The following is a 10,232-nucleotide window of genomic DNA, read 5'->3' on the forward strand; positions in this document are numbered from 1 at the left end:
GAAGACTTCGCTGAGCAGCAACGGGTAGACCCGGAGCTAAAAGGCCTCGTCGAATATTTGGAAGGGCACAGCGACGTTCTCCCCAGGGCATTTAGGCACGGATTATCTTCCTTCACGCTTCAAAACAATCTACCCGTGAAGAAGAGCTTCTCACCAGTCCGCGCCAACTACCTTCTTGTTGTCCCGTCAGGACTTCGTCCAGTAGTATTGCACGCCCTACATGACGATCTGACCGCTGGACACTACGGATTTTTCCGGACACTATCGAGGATACAAGAAAAGTATTATCGGCCGCGCCTGACCACTGACGTCGCCCGTTATGTCAGAAGATGCCGAGACTGTCAGCGACGCAAGACACCGCCGACAAGGCCAGCCGGATTACTACAGCCAATCGAGCCTCCTTGCCGACCATTCCAGAAGATCGGGATGGACTTGCTGGGACCCTTTCCGACGTCAACAACCGGAAATAAGTGGATCGTCGTGGCGACGGACTACCTCACCCGCTTCGCTGATACTAAAGCACTGCCGAAAGGTAGCGCAGCCGAAGTGGCGAAATTCTTTGTCGAAAACATCCTTCAGCGACATGGCGCCCCAGAAGTCCTCATCACCGACAGAGGAACGGCCTTTACAGCGGAGCTCACCCAAGCCATTCTAAAATACAGTCATACAAGGCACAGGAGGACAACGGCCTACCACCCGCAGACGAATGGTCTTACGGAGCGGCTGAATAAGACCCTCGCCGACATGCTAGCGATGTACTTCGACGTCGAACACAAGACCTGGGATGCTGTCCTGCCGTTCATAACATTCGCTTACAACACGGCGGTGCAAGAAACAACACAGATCACGCCGTTCAAGCTGGTCTACGGCAGGAACCCGACTACGACGCTCGACGCCATGCTGCCGCACGTCACTGACGAGGAGAACCTTGACGTCGCTACCTATCTCCAGCGCGCCGAAGAAGCCCGACAGCTCGCCCGCCTGCTGATCAAGAATTAGCATAGGACCGACAGCCGACACTACAACCTCCGACGACGCTTCGTCGAGTACCAGCCCGGCGATCATGTTTGAGTATGGACCCCGATACGCCGACGAGGACTCAGTGAGAAACTGCGACGCTATTTCGGACCCTACAAGGTCATCCGACGTATTGGCACACTGGACTATGAGGTCACCCGCCGTAGTTGCTCAGTGGCTATGGTGTTGGGCTGCTGAGCACGAGGTCGCGGGATCGAATCCCGGCCACGGCGGCCGCATTTCGATGGGGGCGAAATGCGAAAACACCCGTGTGCTTAGATTTAGGTGCACGTTAAAGAACCCCAGGTGGTCAAAATTTCCGGAGTCCTCCACTACGGCGTGCCTCGTAATCAGAAAGTGGTTTTGGCACGTAAAACCCCAATTATTATTTGGACTATGAGGTCGTGCCAGACGGCATTTTGCATTCACAGCGGCGCCGCGCACGATCTGAAGTGGTCCACGTGGTGCGCCTTAAACCCTTTTATGGACGCTGACGAACTTCCTTATTTTGTTTTCTTTGCTACGTGTGCTTCTTTTTTTATTACTTTCGTTTGTTTGCAGCATCGGGTCGATGCTTTTTAAGAGGGGGTAATGACACGCGTACTTATCTTTATCGGGCGACCGCGTTTGGCCGCCTAACAAATGTTATCGCGCAGCGCAGGACGCGCCTGCATGTAAAACAAGTTTCTGGAATGTTATCGATGGTTCCGTCTATACTGTCTTTGACGGCAACTTGTGTAATCTGATTGCATGTATGCGCGACGCGAATAGTGTAGAACTTTGTAGAAGACACGCGGGTCCCATCAGTTAATCTGGAACATTCGACGACTCATCTATAAAAGCCGACGCGCTTGACCCGCTGATCTGATTTTCGACGATCGCCGACTGTGTTCGCCGCTCTCGTTGTGCTTTAAATGTAGCATGTTCTGTGGCCACAAGTTCGCCCAATAAAAGCTAGTTTTGCCTTTCACAGTATTGCTGCTGTGTTCTTTAACGTCACGACCAGATGACAGTATTAACGTCTCAATAGGTGCTTTAGAATTTATTCACTACACTCTAAGAAAAAAAGTAGCGACCTTTTCTCCATTAAGGGAAAAACGGCGATGTATCCCATGTGCGTCTTTAAATGGAGCGAATTTCCTCCCTGATCCATGGGAGCAACGGTTTCTCCCTCTTCAAAACCAACATGGCCGACTCCAGGCAAGCCAAGGTATGGATACGACTAGGCCTACGAACTGCGGTAGTGCGCTGCTGGAAAACAACGTACGCGTCCTAAGCGTAGTGTATGTTACAGAACTTTGCAAGAAAAGAAAAAAAATTACCGACGATTACGTTACTTCCTAATGCGAAATTTGAGCGCAGCAAATAAGCTGTTTCACCTTTTGGATAGATTGAGGCAAAGAAATCGAGCAACACATGTATGCGCTATCACATAATTTTTTTTTTATTTTTCACACGTATTCCTTTAACAAAGACTCCACTAACAGTTCTTGACAGTCATGAAGGAAGCTTTGTGGTCGGAGAAATAGACTGATATATGTTCGACTTGGTACACCAATGCTTGATTCTCAAAGACGAGATCTATACAAGTGCCTCGCGAGGTTGTCACAGCCGTGGGGGAAGCAGAGGCTAAGCGCCGCCGCCGAGAAGACCCTGCCGTTCGCGCCGCCGAAGCGGAGGCTCATTGCCGCCGTCGAGAGCAACCAGCAGTAAGCGAGGCTGAAGCAGAAGCTCATCGCCGCCGCCGAGAAGACCCTGCAGTTCGCGCCGCCGAAGCGGAGGCTCATCGCCGCCGTCGAGAGCAACCAGCAGTAAGCGGAAGCGGAGGGGGGCGGCGTGTACACCCAGCGGCAAACGATGGGGGCAGAAGCGCGCGCAGCAAGCGGACAACACGATAAAGGGAGGAGGGAAGAGATAGCAGCGACTGACTGATGCCTTTGACTGATACTCTTTCTGCATGGCGGCGACGGTGTTCTATGCAGCCACGTTATCTTGACTCTCTAGCGGCGTCAGCGGCATCCAGCGGTATCAGTCGGTCGCTGCTAGCGCTGGGGGGATGAAAGGGGGGCGGAGCTGGTTACGAGGCCGACGCCGACGACGACGCCGACGACGACGCGAAACCCAGGAACGGACGCCAAAGAGCTGCGCTCTAAAACAAGTTCGCTAAGCTTTCTTTGGAGCATACGAGGAACCAGGTGCAAGTAGGACACGATTTTGCAGCGATGCCTTCCGCTCGACTGCCACGCTTATCACCCACCATTGACGGCTGGCTGATCACGTTAATAACGCGGGCGGAGCGTTGCTCTAAGCACTGTCGAAGCGCGAAAAGGAATGACATCGCTAAGGATCGCAGCGTTGAAATTACGTAAACATAGGGATATCTATACATTAATCCGTCGCACACATACACACACGCTTATGTAAACAACGCCCTTAGCGCCACGTGGAGAGGCTTCAAATTACTAAACCGTATAGTTACTGCTCGGCTCGATAAATGGCGCTAAAAGCTAACGAAAAAAAAACAAGCTGCCGTTCCATTTTGCACTTTCCCTTGGGCAAGGACACACAACACTTCAAAGACATACTGTGCGCAACAGTATCAAAAGAAGCCAGCAAAGACACCAAGGACAGCACAAGGGAAATTACTTGTACTTCATAATTGAATTAAAGAAATGATAAATTAATGGAAGTGAAAGTGGATGAAAAAATAACTTGCCACAGGTGGGAAACGATTCCACGTCTTTACATTACGCGTGCGTCACTCTGCCGATTGAGCTACCACAGCGCCGTTTTCCGATCCACTTTATGTGGTATTTAGGTGTCACTACTAGAACTAACCTTGGGAGTGTTAGCCAGCGCCACCACTCACACACCTTGGCGGCGGACGTGGAACATCCTTTCTCCCGCAGGCGTCGCGAGTTTCTGGGTGAAGGGAACTGGTCATAGTGGTCAACCAGTCTAAGTGGATGGGCAAAGGCTCCGCGGTAGCTCAATTGGTTAGAGCATCGCACGCGTAATGCGAAGGCGTGGGATCGTTCCCCACCTGCGGCAAGTTGTTTTTTCATCCACTTCCATTATTTTATCATTTCTTTCATTCAATCTTCAAGTACATGTAATTTCCCCTGAGTTGCCCTTGGTCTCTTTGTTTGTTGGCTGCTTATGCTATTATTAACAGATCGCGCCCCGCTGTTAACCCTTTTATTCTCGTTCTATGTACAACAGAGCAACATGGAGCATTTTCACACGTACTGCGCAGAACATAGCAACCACAAACACACAACACACGGCACATACACAAACACTGCTCGAGCTGTCTATATCCATACGCCTTGTAACCTTCTTATAGTTTCGACCTGCATTCTGATACCAGTGAGTGACACTCTGTTATACGTAAATGAGCAATAAATTTCTATAAAATACTTGTTTAGGTATAGTCACATGATAGGCACGGCAAATCCACACAGACATGTTAATATAAAACCACACTGTAATTAATGCTTCTGACTAGCGACTTTCAATTATTAACACGGTGGCGAAGGCGATCTGAGCCTTTCACTTCGAAGCCGCGCTTCAAGAACCGCTGGCGTTTAGAAAATACATTCTGTTGAGATCACTTCGCCGTTTTCTCGCCTAATTTAGAATAGAATAGAATAGCTTTATTTCCATCTACTTGATGGAGGAGGCTGCAAGTAAAAGCTGCTCCAGTAGAGGCAGCTTGACCAGGCCCGCACCTCCCCTACAGAATATTCGGCACCAGCATACATGCAAACACATATGCATCATACATTATTCTCATGAACCCACATACTCGCATATACACATGCACACCCATATTCATACAGAGCCACTGGTGACTAAATCAAAAATACTTAGGGTAGTTTGTGTGGTTCTCGTGGTGAATACAAATGAAACAAGAAGAGGTCGCTGAACATTATTTACACACATATATATACACACACATGCATTCATATACCCTTATATGCATACAAACTCGTATGGATACCTACATATATACGCACACATATACAGAAGCATATATACACACTTTATATACATATTAGCCGAGATAATGTACACTTAACCAGTAATTTAAGAATCCTGCACATACAAGTCTCAGTTGTTGGGCCGTTATTTGCGTGACATCAATGCCTAGATTATTATATTATTTAGTTGCATTGGCATTGTGTATGAAAGCTTTTCCCTTAAATAATTTGTTCTGGGTGTGACCACCCGCCATATCTTTTTATGACGGGTAACATAAAATTTGTCATTAAGTTCAAGGTTACAAAGTTCTCGTAGAAAGGAGCAGCTCAGTTTTACTTCCCGCCTAAATGTAGTTGTTAACTTTTACTGGTATAACTTTAACACAGACATTAGGTTGGCTTCCTGAAATAAGCTTATAGTATGGGAATTGTATGGGGACATTAAAGAACAGCCGAACAAACTTCTTTTGCAAAACAAATAGTTTATGCAAATTAACAAAAGTAGTTGTACCCCATACCAATAAGCAATAATAATAGAGGTGCGAATAAAAAAGGGAGTTATAAATGAGAAGTTTAACATTAAACGGCAATAGTGATTTACATTTCCACGTCAAGCCAATTACCCTAGATAACTGGATTGTGACTGCGTCAATGTGTTCCGTCCCAAAGCATATTACTCGGAAACGTTACGCCGAGAGTTCTCACACTAGTAACTATTTCTGTCGTTTATTCCCCGTACATAATGTTAATATTCGAATTCACTGGTTTATTTTTAGGCCTGAAGAGCACAGCGTTGGTTTTTCTTGTATTTATTTCGCATTGGTTCATTATTGACCAGTCTCTCAGCTTAGAGAGCATGAGGTTCGTTTCATACTCTATATCTGTACAGTTTGTTCCTGAAACAAATATACTGGCGGCATCAGCATACAGGACATATTTCGCGTTTAGGTAAATATTCGTTACATCATTGATATAGGCGTTAAAAAGAAGGGGCCCCAAAGCACTTCCCTGCGGAACTCCTTTTGAAACAGGCTTCATAGTTGAGCAATGCATATCTATCTGAAAATATTGCTGCCTGCTTGCTAGGTAAGATTTAATTAGTCCTAAAAGATGACCTCGAATGCCATAGCTATGAAGTTTTTCAATCAATGTTAAATGGTGAATATTATCAAATGCTTTGCTAAAATCCACATAGACGCCAAGCACAAGTCTTCTTTTTTTCGAACTGGGATATGAGTTCCTTTTGTTCCAACAGTGCATATTCGGTGGATTTAAGCTTTCTGAAGCCAAATTGGGCAGGTGATATTATATTGTTCTTCTCGAAAAAGTTAGTAAATTGGTGATGTAAGATTTTTTCCACGCCCTTAGAAAAGGTAGGCAGTATGGATATAGGCCTATAATTTTGGATATCATTTCTGTCTCCCTTTTTTAAATAAAACACTCACTTTAGCGATTTGCGTTATTTTCGGAAATTTGCACTGGACAAACATAAAGTAATAATATATGTAAAGTACGGTGTGACAATATCTAACACGTGTTTATCGGTCTAATTTGCATGCCTTTAATATCACACGAGGAAATATTTCGCAGTGATGTGAAAGCAGCGAAAATTTCATGTTCAGAGACAGGCCCAAGAAATTATGAGAAAGGGCTAGCAACAAGCTTCAACTTAAAAAATGTCCGAGATGAACTGTTTTGATTGTTGCTAACAAAGTGATCATTAAACATAGTGGCGAGAGGGATGCAAGATATCTCAGTGCCATTTATGCTCAGTTTTTCTATACGAGAATGCGATTTATTACGATTAAAGACAGTATTTAACCTTTTCCATAAGATGTCAGGTTTTGGTGCAGATCACACAAATTCAGACTGAATGTGTCGCATTCTACTTAGTTTTATTTTTTATTCGGTTTATTTCGATAAATTTTGAATTGTTTCAGTGTGTCTGGGTGCTTATTTTGAATAAATTTATGATACAATTCGTTTTTGCGATGTATTTTTGCAAGCTGTTCAGACGTTACCCAAGGTTTACGAATTTTTTTGTCTAGGGTAGTTCTTTTTTCGGGAAAGTGGTACTTGCATACACCAGAAATCATATCTATGAACTTTGTATATGCCGCTTCAGCGTTCGCGATTTGACCGATAACTTCCAGGTCACAGGTTAACATCTGAGTTCTAAAAGCCTCAAGGTTGGCTGCTGTAATTGGCTGATAAGTGAAGCATCTCACATCCCTCTTGTCTCGAAAACTATGTTTAGGTGTCATAATAAATTTTGGAAGGTGGTCGCTTATGTCGTATGATAGCACGCCGGCGGTTATGCTTTCGTTTTGCATATTTGTTAAGAATAAGTCGAGTAGAGTTTCACTGCTGTCTGTAATTCGGTTTCGCGAAGCAATCAGATTTACAAAACCGTTTGACGTTATTATAGTGATCATTTCTTTCTGGTATGTGGAAGTTACAAACAGATCTATGTTAAAATCACCACTAGATATCAAGAACAAGTTATTCTCGGAAACAAAACGCAGAAACTGCTCGTAGATACAAAAAAAAAACCAGGAAGGCTGCCATTTGGGGGCCTATAACAAACAGAACAGGTATTTGCCAGCACGTGCCGTAAGTATTTCGAAGTCGTCACAGACACTAGAGAACGATGGAAGCAATTCGCAATTCATTGCATCTTTCAATAACAACGTAACACCGCCCGCTCTACGATTTGGGCGACTTAAAAAAATAACAGCATGAAGGGCCTCGTGTCGAAAAAAACTCGGTGCCGGCGTGCAGCGTCCACCGTCCTTTCACAATTTTCGTATCGAGCCAGGCATACGCAGGATGACCTGCGTAGTTACGCAAGTGCTCCATGTAGCGCAAGGAAGTTCATCATCAGCCTGGTTACGCCCACTGCAGGGCAAAGGCCTCTCCGATACTTCTCCAAAAAACCGGGTAACGTGCTAATTCTGGCCATGTTGTCCCTGCAAGCTTCTTAATCTCATCCGCCCACCTAACTTTCTGCTGCCCCCTGCTACGCTTCCCTTCTCTTGGAATCCAGTCCATAACCCCTAATGACCATTGGTTATCTTACCTCGTCATTACATGCCCTCCCATGCCCCCCATTTGTTTTTCTTGATTTCAACTAAGATGTTACTAACACGCGTTTGTTCCCTCACCCAATCCGCTCACTTCTTATCCCGTAACGTTACACCCATCATTCTTCTTTCGATACCTCCTTGCGTCTTCCTCAATTTAAGTAGAACCCTTTTCGCAAGCCCCCAGGTTTCTGCCCCGAAGGTGATTACTGGTGAGACACAGCTGTTATACACTTTCCTCTTGCGGGATAATGGCAACCTGCTGTTCATGATCTGAGTATGCCTGCCAAACGCACCCCAGCCCAATCATATCCTTCTGATTATTTCAGTCTCAAGATCTCGATCCGTGGTCACTACCTGCCCTAAGTAGATGCACTCCCTTACAACTTCCAGTGCCTCGCTATCTATCGTAAACTGCTGTTCTCTACCGAGACTGTTAGACATTACTATAGTTTCCTGCAGATTAAATTTTACACCCAGCCTTCTCCTTTGCCTCTCCAGTTCAGTGAGCATGCATTACAAACGGTCCCCTGAGTTACTAAGCAAGGCAATATCATCAGCGAATCGCAAGTTAGTAAGGTATTCTCCATTAACTCTTATGCCCAATTCTTCCCAATCCAGGTCTCTGAATACCTCCTGTAAACACGCTGTGAATAGCATTGGAGAGATCGTATCGCCCTGCCTGACGCCCTTCTTTATTGCTATTTTGTTGCTTTCTTTATGGAGGACTACGCTGGCTGTGGAGCCGCTATATATATCTATCAGTACTTTTACCTACGGCTAGTCTACATCGTCACTCCGTAATGCTTGCATGGCTGCTGAGGTTTCAATTCAATCAAACACTGTTTCGTAAGCAATGAAAGCTATACATAAGGGTTGGTTATATTCTGCACATTTCTCTGTCATGTGATTGATAGTGCGAATATGGACTACTGCTGAGTAGCCTTTACAAAATCCTGCCAGGTTCTTTGGTTGACAGAAGTCTAAGGTGTTGCTGATTCTATTTGCGATTAGCTTAGTAAATAGTTTGTAGGCAATGGACAGTAAGCTGATCGGTCTATAATTTTTCAAGTCTTTGGCGTCTCCTATCCTATGGATTAGGATTATGTTAGCGTTCTTCGAAGATTCCGGTACACTCGAAGTCATGAGGCGTTGCGTATACAGGGTGGCCAGTTTTTCTAGAACAATCTGCCCACCATCCTTCAAAAAATCCGCTGTTATCTGATTCTCCCCAGCTGCCTTCCCCCTTTGCATAGCTCCCAAAGCTTTCTTTATTTCTTCCGGCGTTACTTGTGGTATTTCAAATTCCTCTAGAGTATTCTCTCTTCCATCATCGGCGTGGGTGCCACTGGTACTATATAAATCTCTATAAAACTCCTCACGCACTTGAACTATCTTATCCATATTAGTAATGATATTGTCGGCATTGTCTCTTAAAGCATACATCTGATTCTTGCCTATTCCTAGTTTCTTCACTGCTTTTAGGCTTCCTCTATTCCTGAAAGCATGCCTAATTCTATCCATACTATACTTCCTTATGTGAGCTATCTTACGCTTATTGATTAACTTGAAACGTTCTGGCAGTTCTATTCTATATGTAGGGTTAGAGGCTTTCATACTTTACCGTTTCTTGATCAGCTCTTTCGTCTCCTTCGATAGCTTACCGGTATCCTGTCTAACGAAGCTACCACCGACTTCTATTGCACGCTCCATAATGTTGCCCATAAGATTGTCGTTCATTGCTTCAACTCTATGGTCATCCTCCTGAGTTGAAGACAATTCCCTATTCTGTAGCTTGATCCGGAATCCCTCTATTTTCCCTCTTATCGGTAACCCTTTGATCGGTGTCTTATGTATCAGTTTCTTCCCTTTCCTCCTCAAGTATAGGCTGATTCTAGATCTTACCATCCTGTGGTCACTGCAGCGCACCTCGCCGAGCACGTCCACATGTTGTATAATGCCAGAGTTAGCACAGAGTATGAAGTCTATTTCATGTTTAGTCTCGTCATTCGGGCTCCTCGACGTCCATTTTCGGCTATCCCGCTTGCGGAAGAAGGTATTCATGATCCGCATATTATTCTTTTCTGCAAACTCTACTAATAACATCTCCCCTGCTAGTCTTAGAGCCTATGCCATATTCCCCCGCTGA

At 45.1% G+C, this 10,232-nt stretch overlaps 1 non-coding gene across 1 annotated transcript; it reads left to right on the forward strand.

The window, feature by feature from the left end:
• Positions 1-3,995: 3,995 nt before the first annotated feature.
• On the forward strand, positions 3,996-4,068 carry TRNAT-CGU (transfer RNA threonine (anticodon CGU)). Its single transcript has one exon. It is a non-coding gene; the product is annotated as a tRNA-Thr (tRNA).
• The last annotated feature ends 6,164 nt before the right edge of the window (positions 4,069-10,232 follow it).

The sequence above is a fragment of the Dermacentor variabilis genome, chromosome 4 (genome assembly GCF_050947875.1).
Source record: "Dermacentor variabilis isolate Ectoservices chromosome 4, ASM5094787v1, whole genome shotgun sequence".
NCBI classification, from domain to species: domain Eukaryota; kingdom Metazoa; phylum Arthropoda; class Arachnida; order Ixodida; family Ixodidae; genus Dermacentor; species Dermacentor variabilis.